Genomic DNA, 11,981 nt, shown 5'->3' with positions numbered 1-11,981 from the left:
TGTAACTCGAGTTCACACCTGTCTGTAACTCGAGATATGACACCCTCACAGAGACATACATGCAGACAAAACACTATAAAACAAAAACTTAAATTTAGAAAAAAAGCTTATGGCTTAGATTCTGTAACTTAAATGGACCCTTTAAAATATCTAACATGTTTGTGTGACAAACAAGAGTACATGCTGACCAAAATCATGAGTGTTTTTACAAGAGGAAAATCAAGACTTTTACTGGTAACTTACAAATACAAGGCAATCATGTTCACTAGTGATCAACTTAGAAACAGGACAAGACAAACCCTTTGGTACTAAAACCCTTTGGTACTAAACCTCACTGTAAAAACCAGAGGCCTGCCTCACCACAGTGAGAGGGCAACAAATACATGGCAGATATTATCTCATCACAGAAACACTGAAAGGGAAGCCCTGCTTTACAAGTAAAACATTACAGAAGTTAGGAGGAGCCCAAAGCCACCATCCAGCTAGGAAGGAGCGGAGACCCCAATCTATTCTGAAACCAACCTTGGTTCCTTCTAGAATCCTAGTAAAAGTATCACTGTTATCTTTTTTTTTTTTTTTTTTTTTGAGACAGGATCTCACTACGTAGAGACCTGGCTGGCCTTAAACTCACTGAGATTGCCTGTCTGGTTTCTGGGATTAAAGAAGTGGGCACCACTCCTGCATGTTAAACTCTGGAAATCCAACAAAGAAATCAAATGTTACCAGGAATCATTACTACTTAAGTCCCTCAAAACCAAATAGTTATATTTGTACACACAAGGTAACCTGGCTAACAATTAGTATACACTTGTCTGCAGCCACTAGAGTAACTTCCAAGGATATCAGCACTGCTCAAAACAAGAAACCTGTTTTCTCTCTTTTTTGAAATATGTATTCTTTTATGTGTGTTTTACCTTCGTGCACGAGCACCATGCACATGCAATGACTGAGAGGGCCAGAAGAGGGTATCATGTCCCCTAAAACTGGAGTCAGGGATGATTGTGAGCCACCGTGTGGGTGCTGGGAACCAAGCACGTCCTCTGCAAAAACACTCCAACTTTTTGTTTTTGTTTTTGTTTTTTGAGACAGGGTTTCTCTGTGTAACCCTAGCTGTCCTGGAACTTGCTTTGTAGACCAGGCTGGCCTCAAACTCAGAGCGATCCACTTGCCTCTGCCTCCTGAGTGCTGGGATAAAAGGCATGCACCAATGGGTTGGGGATTTAGCTCAGTGGTAGAGCGCTTGCCTAAGCACAAGGCCCTGGGTTCGGTCCTCAGCTCCAGGGGGGAAAAAAAGGCATGCACCACCATGCCCTACACACCAAGTGCTCTTGACCACTGACCCATCATCTCTCCAGCCTCTGACCATGTTCTCTCATTAGATTAATAATCTCCTCGAAAATTCTTGCTACTAATTCATGTTCTGAAGCTAGAAGTACGTAAGAGGTTACAATGGAATCTGTTCAAAACCTAGTTTGTAATCCCAGCACTCTGGGAGACTAAGGCAGGAGAACTGCTAATAGTTTGAAGCCATCTTAGGTTACACTGTGAGTTGAAAGCCAACCAAAACTGTAATATTCTCTAAAAAAACAAACAAAAACAAGTGGGGCTAAAGACATGCTTCAGCGGTTAAGAGCACTAACTGCTCTTCCAGAGGACCCAGGTTTAGTTCCCAACATCCACATGGCAGCTCACAACTGTCTTAACACCCTTACACAGATATACATGCAAGCAAAACACCAATGCACATAAAATAAAAAAATTTAAAAAAGACAAAACCTCTACTTTGGAAATGCCTGATATAAATCAACAATTCTAATATCCTCCTCCAACCCCTCCCCTGCAGTTAAACCCCATCCAACAGAACCTTATACTAGAATAGTTTTAGCCTTCTAGAATAAAAGGCTGTCTAGGTTTAAGTACGAAACCAGAAAATTATAGGTGTTTCATCACCAGCCTTTGCAACATGAATACCAGCCTAATGCCTTCTCACTTGCTCCTGTAAAGACTTTATCACTCTCATACTGCATAGTACATTTTCTTCTACAAGAGAATCTCTATCAGATACTTTATGCCAGTAGATGCAAAGCCCAAGTTTTGCCACTAAACTAAAAATGTTTCAGCCAGTTTCCAAAGAAAGTCTGTCTTTCCTCCATGCCTTAGTTTTGGGGGGGAGCTTTCTAGTCAAAATAAGAGATATAAAGGTTTCAACAAACTTCAAATCACTATGCTGACAATTCTGCATATTTAGTTACCTACCAGTCAAGGCATCAGAGCCCCAATCTCCAAGAGAATTCTTAAAATAGTAAATGTCAAAAGTTACCTAAAATGAATTTCCATATTAAGAAAAAGTTGATCCCTGAAAACAATCTCATTCTAAAATATAACTGAGGGGGGAGGATCACTTACAAAAACATTCAAGCACAACAATTGGATTCTGTGAGGCTATCTGCAGGCCCTGAGACTTCCTGCTGCACCTAATGAGGAAGGCAGTTTCTCAGACAGGAGAGAACCTGCAGGAGAGAGCCCTGCCAAGTGAGAGACCGGAACACTAACTCCGTAACATCTTAGGACAAGAAAACAAAACTAATAATCAGCTACCTAAGTACCAGAAAACAGGAAACTGATGTTACCTTTTAGGGAACTCTGAAGCTCACTAAAAAGTTATGTACACTATCTGAAATGTGATTTTTTGTTTTTACAAACGACATATTATTTAAAAAATAGATGTTTCAAGTAATACAATGAAGTACAAAGTCTTTCAAACTGAATAAAGACCAAGCTGTAGTTTGTTTTTACTTTTTAAATATCACTAATAGGAGTTTTCTTTAAACAAAGCAGCATGGTTTAATCTACCTCCTTTTACTAAGACGGTCAGGTTTAAAAGGTGTTTATTTTTACCACAATGAACAAACCTTTTGTGGACATAAATTTATCTTAAAACAGTTCATCACAGACCCAAACTAAACAAATCCCAACTTCAAAAAGCTGTGGCCTTGGACAAGATGAATTCAAGCGTGGAAAGACAGAACACTTAACTCCGAGTTCAGAACCCAGTATTTCCAAACGCTCAGATAAAGAATTCGCAGCCCCAGAACGTTTTGCAAAGTTATAATCAGAGAGGGGTCAAAATGTTTACTTTGTTTACTAAAACCCCAAAGGCAGCGGCTTATCCTAGCGGGAGGGCCACACTGGTAACTTTTCCACCAAAACAAAAAGCTAAAGCTACAATCCTATCTTCAGAACTAACTGGTTTTAAAAACAGAACGCCCAAAAGGCCTCATAAATCATCTTAATAGTAAGAGTAATTAATGGGGTGAGCAAAATGATCAAGTGTAACGAAGCGTTATCGTAATTTGCACAATGAAAACGAACAATTCTTCAAAGTTATAGTGAGGAATAAGCCTTCTCTGATAATCTGTGTGGGAGTTCTTCAATGGGGGGGGTCCTTTGGGGGAGGGGTGAACTACTCCGGAGAAAAGTTACAGGAGTGTTCCTCACTTGACGTGGGAGTGGTACTGACGAGTAAAACAAATGACCCGTGTTTACCAACCACGTTCGTGAGGACTAAACTGTAGCACTGAGCAGCTACATGTTTTTCCTACTACCCAGGGCTGAAAGCCCCTTGGAGAGAAAAGCACACTAACCACCGGGAGGCTCAAAGAGGAAGAGCACCCCCCCCAAAAAAAAACACACACACACATACATACACACACACACACACACACACACACACACACACACGCTCTCACGGAAACAAAAGGCCACAAGAAACCGCAGGAGCTGAAAAAGCGATCCGAAACTTCCTGATGGCCACCTCTCTCCAACGTGAGGCTTGCAAAATCGCCCCCTCCCCACCACGGCGGGGTCTCGCCCGTGGACCCGGGCCCCCCGCCGCTTTCTCAAGCGAGGTATTGTTCCTCCCTCGGCGCGGCCACGGAAGCTCCAAGAAGTCGAAGGAACCCGCGGTAGCGCGGAATTTCCACTCCGCGGCCACAAGGGAGGACGCCGGGCTTCGCAAACCCCTCCAAAAATAAATAAATAAATAAACACACAAAAGCCTAGCCGAACGGCAGCACCAGTCTCCAGGGACTCCCCGGAGCAGGGCCGAAGGGAGGCGCGGAGCCGCCGGCAGCGGCGGGGCCGGCCCCGGCCGCGGCCCGCTCCCCACCCCCTCCTCGCGGATAACAATAGGGGCCTCGCTGCCGCCTCCCAAACACGTACGAGCGGAGCGAGCGCGGAGCCTCCGCCAGGCCCGGAGGCGTCTCTCAGCCCTTCTCGCCCCGCCAACCGCTGCCAAACGCCAATACGGGGGGCGCATCGGCTCGCTAGGAGTCCGGAGCACGGTTTGGGGTCACCCGGGCGCGGATACTCACGGGCGGAGCGGTAGGATGAAGATGGATTCCGGCCCCCCGATCTTCGCTCGCCGGCGCTCTCGCTCCCCCTTACCTTTCACTCCGACAACATGGCGGCCCACTGGGGACTGGGCTGGCGCGGTGCATCATGGGAGCGGCGCCGGCCCCGGCTCCGGCGGTGGCAGCGGCGTGTGCGGGCGGGCGGGCGGGCGGGCGGCTCTGGAACAGGTTGCCCGGTTGCCATGCCAACCGCAGGGCCTGCGTGAACTCGGGGAAACTCGCAGGCCACACAACTGCTGTGCCCGCCCGCAGGGACGAGCGCGCGCCGCCGCGAAGGGAACGGGGAGGAAGGCGCCCGCCGGAGCGCGCGGACCGAGCGCCCGGCCCCGCCGTGGGGGAGGGTGGGGGGGTGGAAGGGGGCGCCGACGCGGGGCCGCCCACGCTTGGGGGGCTTTTCGCGCAGCCCCGCCCGAGGCTGGGTTCGAACCCCTCCCAGCCTTCTGGCTCGCGGCTTTATTGTATCATCCTGCCTCCACGTCCCCTTTGTAACACACAAAAGAAAAGGACCACAGCTCCTTAACTGAACGCCCATGCCGATGAAGGGAAGGACCTCAACCTGATTTGCAAGATCTGGCTGGAGCACAATGGCAATACCTGGACCCTTGTTCAAAAGTGAAATTTCTTAATTTCAAGATGGAGCTGGATGGTGGTGGCGCTCACCATGCCTTTATTCTCAGCACTGGGGAGGCAGAGTCAGGTGGATCCCTGAGTTCGAGGCCAGCATGGTCTATTATAAAGCAAGTTCCAGGACACCTTGGGCTACAGAGAGAAACCCTGTGGGGGGGCAAGGGAGAAAGAAAGAAAAGAAAGAAATTTCAAGATGGCACAGTAGATTAAGCTGAGACCATGAAGCCAGAGGTGTTTGCAAACACTGGCTTTTGTTTGTTGGTTTTGGTTTTGGTTTTGGTTTTTTATGATACAGGGTCTTGTAGCCCTGGGTGGTCTCAAACCTGCTAAGATCCACCTGCCTCTGGCTCCAAGAACCACTCAGCCTTAGTATTGGCTGTTGTATTCTGTCCAGTTGCCAGAGAGAATGAAACTGGCAGTTTGGTTAAAGTGACTTAAAAATCACTCATAGTTAATGACAGAATTTCATTACTTTTTATTTGTTTTGGGAGGCATGTGTGGAGGTCAGAAAACAGCTTCTGTGAATTGCTTCTCTCACCATGTAGGACCAACGGATTGAACTCAGGTGTCTAGCGAGCATCTTAACCACCGAATCATCTTGGTGGCCCAAGACAGTCTTATCACAGACTCAAGATGGGTTTATTTTTTTATTTTATTTTTATTTTACTTTATTTTATTTTTTTGGTTTTTCGAGACAGGGTTTCTCTGTGTAGCTTTGTGCCTTTCCTGGAATTCACTTGGTAGTCCAGGCTGGCCTCGAACTCACAGAGATCCGCCTGGCTCTGTCTCCCGAGTGCTGGGATTAAAGGCGTGTGCCACCACCGCCCGGCCTCAAGATGGGTTTAAAGCAGCCGGGCGGTGGTGGCACACGCCTTTGATCCCCGCACTCGGGAGGCAGAGGCAGGAGGATCTCCGTGAGTTCGAGGACAGCTTGGTCTACAGCGTGAGATCCAGGATAGGCTCCAAAAGTTACACAGAGAAACCTTGTCTCGAAAAACCAAAATAAAAAATTAAAAAAAAAAAAACTTGAGCAAACAACAATATTCTAAAAGACCAGAAGATATTGGGAAAGAGAAAACCTTCTGGATAAAGGAGAAAAATAATTATTATAATTATGAATAAAAAATCAACAGATCATAAAGAAAGCAGAGCTTAGGAGCAAAAACCTGTGATCCCAGCACTTGGAAGGTTGAGGCAGAAGGACTGGCATGATATGGAGGGCTGTCTGGGTTACGTAACAAGTGCCAAGCCAGCTGAGAGCCAAACCCTAGATTTCACCCACACTAAACAAGCCCCCCACGCACCAATGACCTACACTCAAGACTAAGGTGTCTCACTTCTGAATAAGATTTGAGAGTTAAACTAACATACAAAGTATCATGTATACAGAACTAGTAGTGAATAAATGTAGCTTGTTTCATACAGGACTTGTAGTAATTGCTCGATAAACATATTACGTGCAAGAATTTAACAGCTGCTTTCACTCCAGTCCTCAAATTCCCTTTTTATGTCTTTTTGTTTGGGGAGTTGCTTTTTCTAGACAGGGTTTCTCTGTATGGTCCTGGCTGTCCTAGAACTCACTCTGTAAACCAGACTGGCCTCACACACAGAGATCCACCTGCCTCTGCCTTCTCTGCCTCCCTAGCACTGGGATTAAAGTTGTGTGCCACCACTGCCCAGTTCCTTTTTCTTTTTTGAGAAAGGGTGTCAAATAGCCCAGGCTGGCCTCTAACCCACTATGTAGCTGAGGATTACCTTTAACCCTTGAGTATACTTCTATAACCTTCCTACTTCTGCTATTATAGACATGTACAACCATCCCCAATTTATGCAGTGCTGAATACCAAACTCAGAACTTTGTGCATGTGAGGCAACATGCTACCACCAACTGAGCTACATCCCCAGGTCTCAACATTCAAACTCAAGAACATGCTGTATTCAGAGAGCCAGCTTGAAGCTAGACCTGAAATTACTTAACCTTCATTTTCTCTACTGCTAAAACAAGGACTTAATATAACAATACTTCATGAAATCAATTAGATAATGCATTTAGCCCCATCAGGCCAGGTTCCTGAGCACTGCTAAATAGCCATACTAAGAAAATACACAAACCTGGCAGTGATGGAACACACCTTTAATCCCAGCACTTGGGAGGCAGATCTCTGTGAGGACAGCCTGATCTACAGAGAGAATTCCAGGACAGCCAGGGCTACACAGAGAAACCCTGTCTCGAAAAACCAAAATTAAACAAAAAACAAAAAACAAAAGGAAGAAAGAAAGAAAATACACAGGAGGAAGAAAGATGGCAAATACAGAAAAATTACACCTTTCAGTTTCTTACGAGACTGTAGGCTCCATGCTTCCATCCTGAAATCCATACTTAATTCTTTAGTTTTAACTTCAGCTTTCATTACTCATTTAGTGAGATTCTAATGTCAGGTTAGCCATAGTCAGGAGATACTTATCAACTATTTACCATGTGCTTTCCTGAGATTTTTGTAATTATTACTTAACTTAAAATTTCCAGCCTAGTGGTGGTGGCGGTGGTGGTGGTGCATGCCTTTAATCCCAGCACTCGGGAGGCAGAGCCAGGTGGATCTCTGTGAGTTCGAGGCTGGCCTGATCTACAGAGAAATCTCCAGGACAGCCAGGGCTACACAGAGAAACCCTCTCTCAAAAAAAAAAAAAAACAAAAAACAAACAAGCAAACAAAACTTCCAAACAAAAACAAATAAAACTGTCAGACTATAAAACAGTAATTCATAGAAGTTATCAATATTACTGTTTTAAAATGAGAAAATATAAACTGAGTGGTGGTGGGGCATGTCTTTAATCAACTCAGGAGACAGAGGTAGACAGATCTCTGAGTTTGAGACCAGCCTGCACTACATAGAGTTCCAGGCTGCCAAGGCTATATAGTAAGACCCGTTCTCAGAAAGAAAGAAAAAAATCTAATCAAGCTGACCTGGGAAGAGAATAAAGGTGGATTTAAGAAGGGTTTTTTGTTTTGTTAAGATTTATTTATTTATTTATTTATTTATTTATTTATTTATTTATTATGTATACAGTATTCTGCCTGCATGTGTCCCTGCAGGCCAAAAGAGGGCACTAGATCTCATTACTAGTGGTTGTGAGCCACCATGTGGTTGCTGAGAATTGAACTCAGGACCTCTGGAAGAACAGTCGGTGCTCTTAACCACTGAGCCATCTCTCCAGGGTTTTATTTTGAGTTTTTTGTATACATGTGTATTAGGGATATCCCCTGGAGGTGGAGTTACAAGCAGGTGTAAACTGCCTGATGTGGGTGCTAGGAATTGAACTCTGGTTTGCTTCAAGAACAAAACATGTTCTTAACCACTGAGCCATCAGCCCCAGAAGGGTATGTTTAATCTAATCAGCAGAAATGTGTCATAACCTAATCAAAGAAAAACCAAAAGAAACTTCTAATGAGAATCATTCAAGAAAACCTTGGGAAGCTAGGCAATGGTGGCACAGGCCTTTAATCCCAGCACTTGGGAGGCAGAGGAAAAAAACAGAAAGAAAGAAGAAAAGAAAATCTTGGAAGCTGGGTATGGTGGCAAAAGCCTGTGACCCCAGCACTTGAGAGACAAAGGCAAGAGGATCATGAATTCCGAGATAGCCAGGTTTCATAAGAAGACCAAAAGGATGCTGGGTGGTGGTGGCACATGCCTTTCATCCCAGCACTCAGGAGGCAGAGGCAGGAGGATCTCTGTGAGTTCGAGGCCAGCCTGGGCTACAGAGTGAGTTCCAGGACAGGTGCAAAGCTACACAGAGAACCCTGTCTCCAGAAACCAAAAAAGAAGAGGAGGAGGAGGAAGAACAAGAAGACCGAAAGGGAAAGATAGATAGACAGACAGACAGACCTTTCAAATAGGCCTCTGCTTTCAAGAGACAGGACAAGTTTTCAAAGTGTGGGCAGGGGCAACCTGGCTGTCCACAGTGACTCCAGAGACACTTTCATTCTCTCCTGTAATATTCCTGGCTGATGACAGTTTCTAAAAAGTGGTGTTTGGCTGGGCAGTAGCTCACGCCTTTAATCCCAGCACTCAGAAAGCAGAGGCAGGTGGATATCTATGATTTGAGGCCAGCCTGGTCTACAGAGCAAGTTCCAGGACAGCCAGGACTGTTTCACAGAGAAATACCTGGGGTGGGGGGGGGAGCTGGAGGGGGGAGTGGTGTTTGTAAGCACTGTAAAGATTCTCAGGCAGCTTTTATGTCTCCTAATTTTCTGAAAGGACATTTTGTTATCAACGTTGTTTTCCTACTGTGTTACGCTTGGCCACATATTTATCTCAGACTCTCCCTCCAATGGCGTCCATTGTTTCCATTGCTACACTGTTGCCATTTTCAACAGTCACTTCCTTTCCTTGTGATCTCAGAAGACTAATCCCCCTCACCCCCAACCCCGACATCCACCAACTGCACCTAGGCACCAGGATCTAAGCAGTCCTTCAACTGAGGGAAAACTAAAAAGTGGGGACAGGGGACTGTTGTGGAATATTACTCTAACTAGGTAAAGATGTGTTACGTTTGTTTATGCTGCATTTGTGCATTTATGTAAAGATCTGTTGCTGTTTTACCTTGCCTGCCTAAGACACCTGACTAGTCTAATAAAAGACTAAGTGGCCAACATTAGCTGGGCAGGAGAGGGATAGATAGGGCTGGCGGGCAGAGAGAATAAGTAGAAGGAGAAATCTAGGCTCAAGATGAGAGAAAGGCAAAGAGAATGAAGAAGAAAGGTTTAAAAAAAAAAACCTGAGGCAACACGTAGATGAGGAGAAACAGGTTAATTTAAAAGAGCTAGTGGAGCAAGCATAAGATAAGGCCATGCATTCATAACTAATACTAAGTCTCCATGTCATGATTTGAAAGCTGGTTGGTGACCCAAAAGAAAGCCTGCTACAGGAGACACATCAAAAGCTCGGTTTGACAGAATCGGAAAGCTAAGGAGGACATGAGAATTACTGAGCCAAGATCTGGGAAAGCCGAGTGAGGAACTGACAGGGAAGCCTCCCATTTGAAGTACTTCCGGGGGAGGATTTTCGTGATAGACAACGGAAAGGGAGAGAGGTGTAGGGTTCCTTTCTGTTTGGCGTTTAATTTGTTTTTGCTGTGCTTTGGTTATTTGGGTTTTTGTTTTGCTTCGCAGTGAGGGGATTGGGCCTGCTCGTTTATTGAGTTTTGAGACAGTTTCATAATGTAGCCCTGGTTTGCCTGGAACTCACTATGTGGACTAGGCTAGCTCTGCGGTGCACTAATTTTCTTGCTTCTGCCTCCCAAGGGCTGCAATTATGAGTGTGAGCCATCAGCCTTGCTAGAAAATACCTTGAAGGAAAACAATGTAAGGTCTACTTTTGCTTGGTTTTTATTACAATGTATTCCTTAATCATTAAAGCGGTCTTTTTACAGCTCCGTAGTCAAAACACTGAAACGAACAGGTATGGTGGTGCTCGCCTTTCAACCCAGAGCTCTGGAGACAGAGGCAGGAGGATCTCTGTAAGTTCAAAGCAAATCTAACAGAGCTAGTTCCAGGACAGCCAGAGATACTTAATAGAGTGTCTTTTTTTTTTTTTTCTTTTTTGAAGATTTATTTATTTTTTATGTGCATTGGTGTTTTGCCTGTATGTATGTCTGTGTGAAGGTGGGTGCCAAATCCCCTGGATTACAGACAGTTGTGAGCTGCAATGAGGGTGCTGGGAACTGAACCCGCATCCTCTGGAAAAGCAGCCAGAGCTCTTAACCACTGAGCCATCTCTCCAGCACCCCCCTCCTCTTTTTTTTTTTTTTTTTTTTTCTTCTTCTGAGACTAGTGTTTCTCTATGCAGCCCTAACTGTCCTGTAACTTTCTCTGTAGACCAGGCTGGACTCAAACTCAGAGATCCACCTGCCTCTGCCTCCTTGAGTGCTGGGATTAAAGGCGTGTACCACCAGCCCAGCAAGAGGCCCTATCACTGAAAACTAACAAACCAGCAAAAACCATTGAAACAAGTTCCTAATTAGGCTACAGCAGTATAATAATGTCTGGGATCAGCTTTGAAATCATCTAAAGCAGAGGAAATAGAAGGGCATCCAAAGGAATCCAGATTGCCCATGAACTGGACATTGTCAGATTTGCATTATGAATATGTGGGAATTGTATTATATTCGGAGACCACACGCCCAAGAACAGACAAGAGAGCTCCAGGATCAGTGAGTAAAGCACCGTGAGGACCTGAGTTCATCTCCGAAACCCACAGGTGCAAAAGCTGGGCATGGGGGGCATATTTGTAACACCAGTACTGAGAGGAAGAAACAAGGGGTGGGGAGCGGCTGGGGGGGGGGAGGTTCCTTTGAAACTCACTGGTTACTCAGCTAGCCTACTTGATGAACTTCAGGCCAGTGAGAAACACTGTCTGAAAATGAAGCAGACCCTGCCTGAATAACACCACCTGTGGTTGTCCTCTGACATCCACATGCACCAGAACATATATATGCATGCATATACACACCAAAAAAAAAAAGACTAGTTATTTAAAAAAATATTATCATAGAAAAAAAAAAGGGCCAGGCAGTAGTGGTACACACCTTTAATTCCTACAGTTCCTGAGGCAGAGGCAAATAGATCTCTGTGAGTTCAAGGCCAGCCTGGTCTACAGAGTGCATTCCAGGACAGCCAGGGCTACACAGAGGAACCCTGTCTTGAAAGAAAACACAAAAAACAAAAGAAGGGGTTGGGGATTTAGCTCAGTGGTAGCAAGCGCAAGACCCAGGGTTCGGTCCTCAGCTCTGGAAAAAAAGAAGAAGAAGAAGAAGGAAAAACAAAAAAACGATGACTGTTTATGATGTGCATTTGTGTGTATGTGGTGTATGTGTGGTGGCATGCGTGCTGTGGCAGGGATGTGGAGTCAGTTCCACCATGTGGATGCTGGAATAAAAGTCATC

At 45.2% G+C, this 11,981-nt stretch overlaps 1 protein-coding gene across 17 annotated transcripts in view; it reads right to left on the bottom strand.

The window, feature by feature from the left end:
* Positions 1-4,525, bottom strand: part of Pum1 (pumilio RNA binding family member 1) — a 125,806-nt gene extending 121,281 nt beyond the window's left edge. For 8 of the 17 annotated variants that reach the window (XM_028887635.2, XM_028887638.2, XM_037202977.1 and 5 more), the window contains exon 1: positions 4,374-4,484. The gene's annotated coding sequence lies outside the window, so the exon portion shown is untranslated. Of the gene's footprint in view, positions 1-4,373 lie in introns of all 17 variants that reach the window. The other 9 variants (XM_028887639.1, XM_028887640.1, XM_028887642.1 and 6 more) reach the window with 2 other exon arrangements.
* Between the last annotated feature and the right edge of the window lie 7,456 nt (positions 4,526-11,981).

This window comes from Peromyscus leucopus, chromosome 2 (genome assembly GCF_004664715.2).
Source record: "Peromyscus leucopus breed LL Stock chromosome 2, UCI_PerLeu_2.1, whole genome shotgun sequence".
Taxonomy (NCBI): Eukaryota; Metazoa; Chordata; class Mammalia; order Rodentia; family Cricetidae; genus Peromyscus; species Peromyscus leucopus.
The sequence above is the reverse complement of the archived record's forward strand: the minus strand, read 5'-3'. Positions and strand labels throughout refer to the sequence as shown.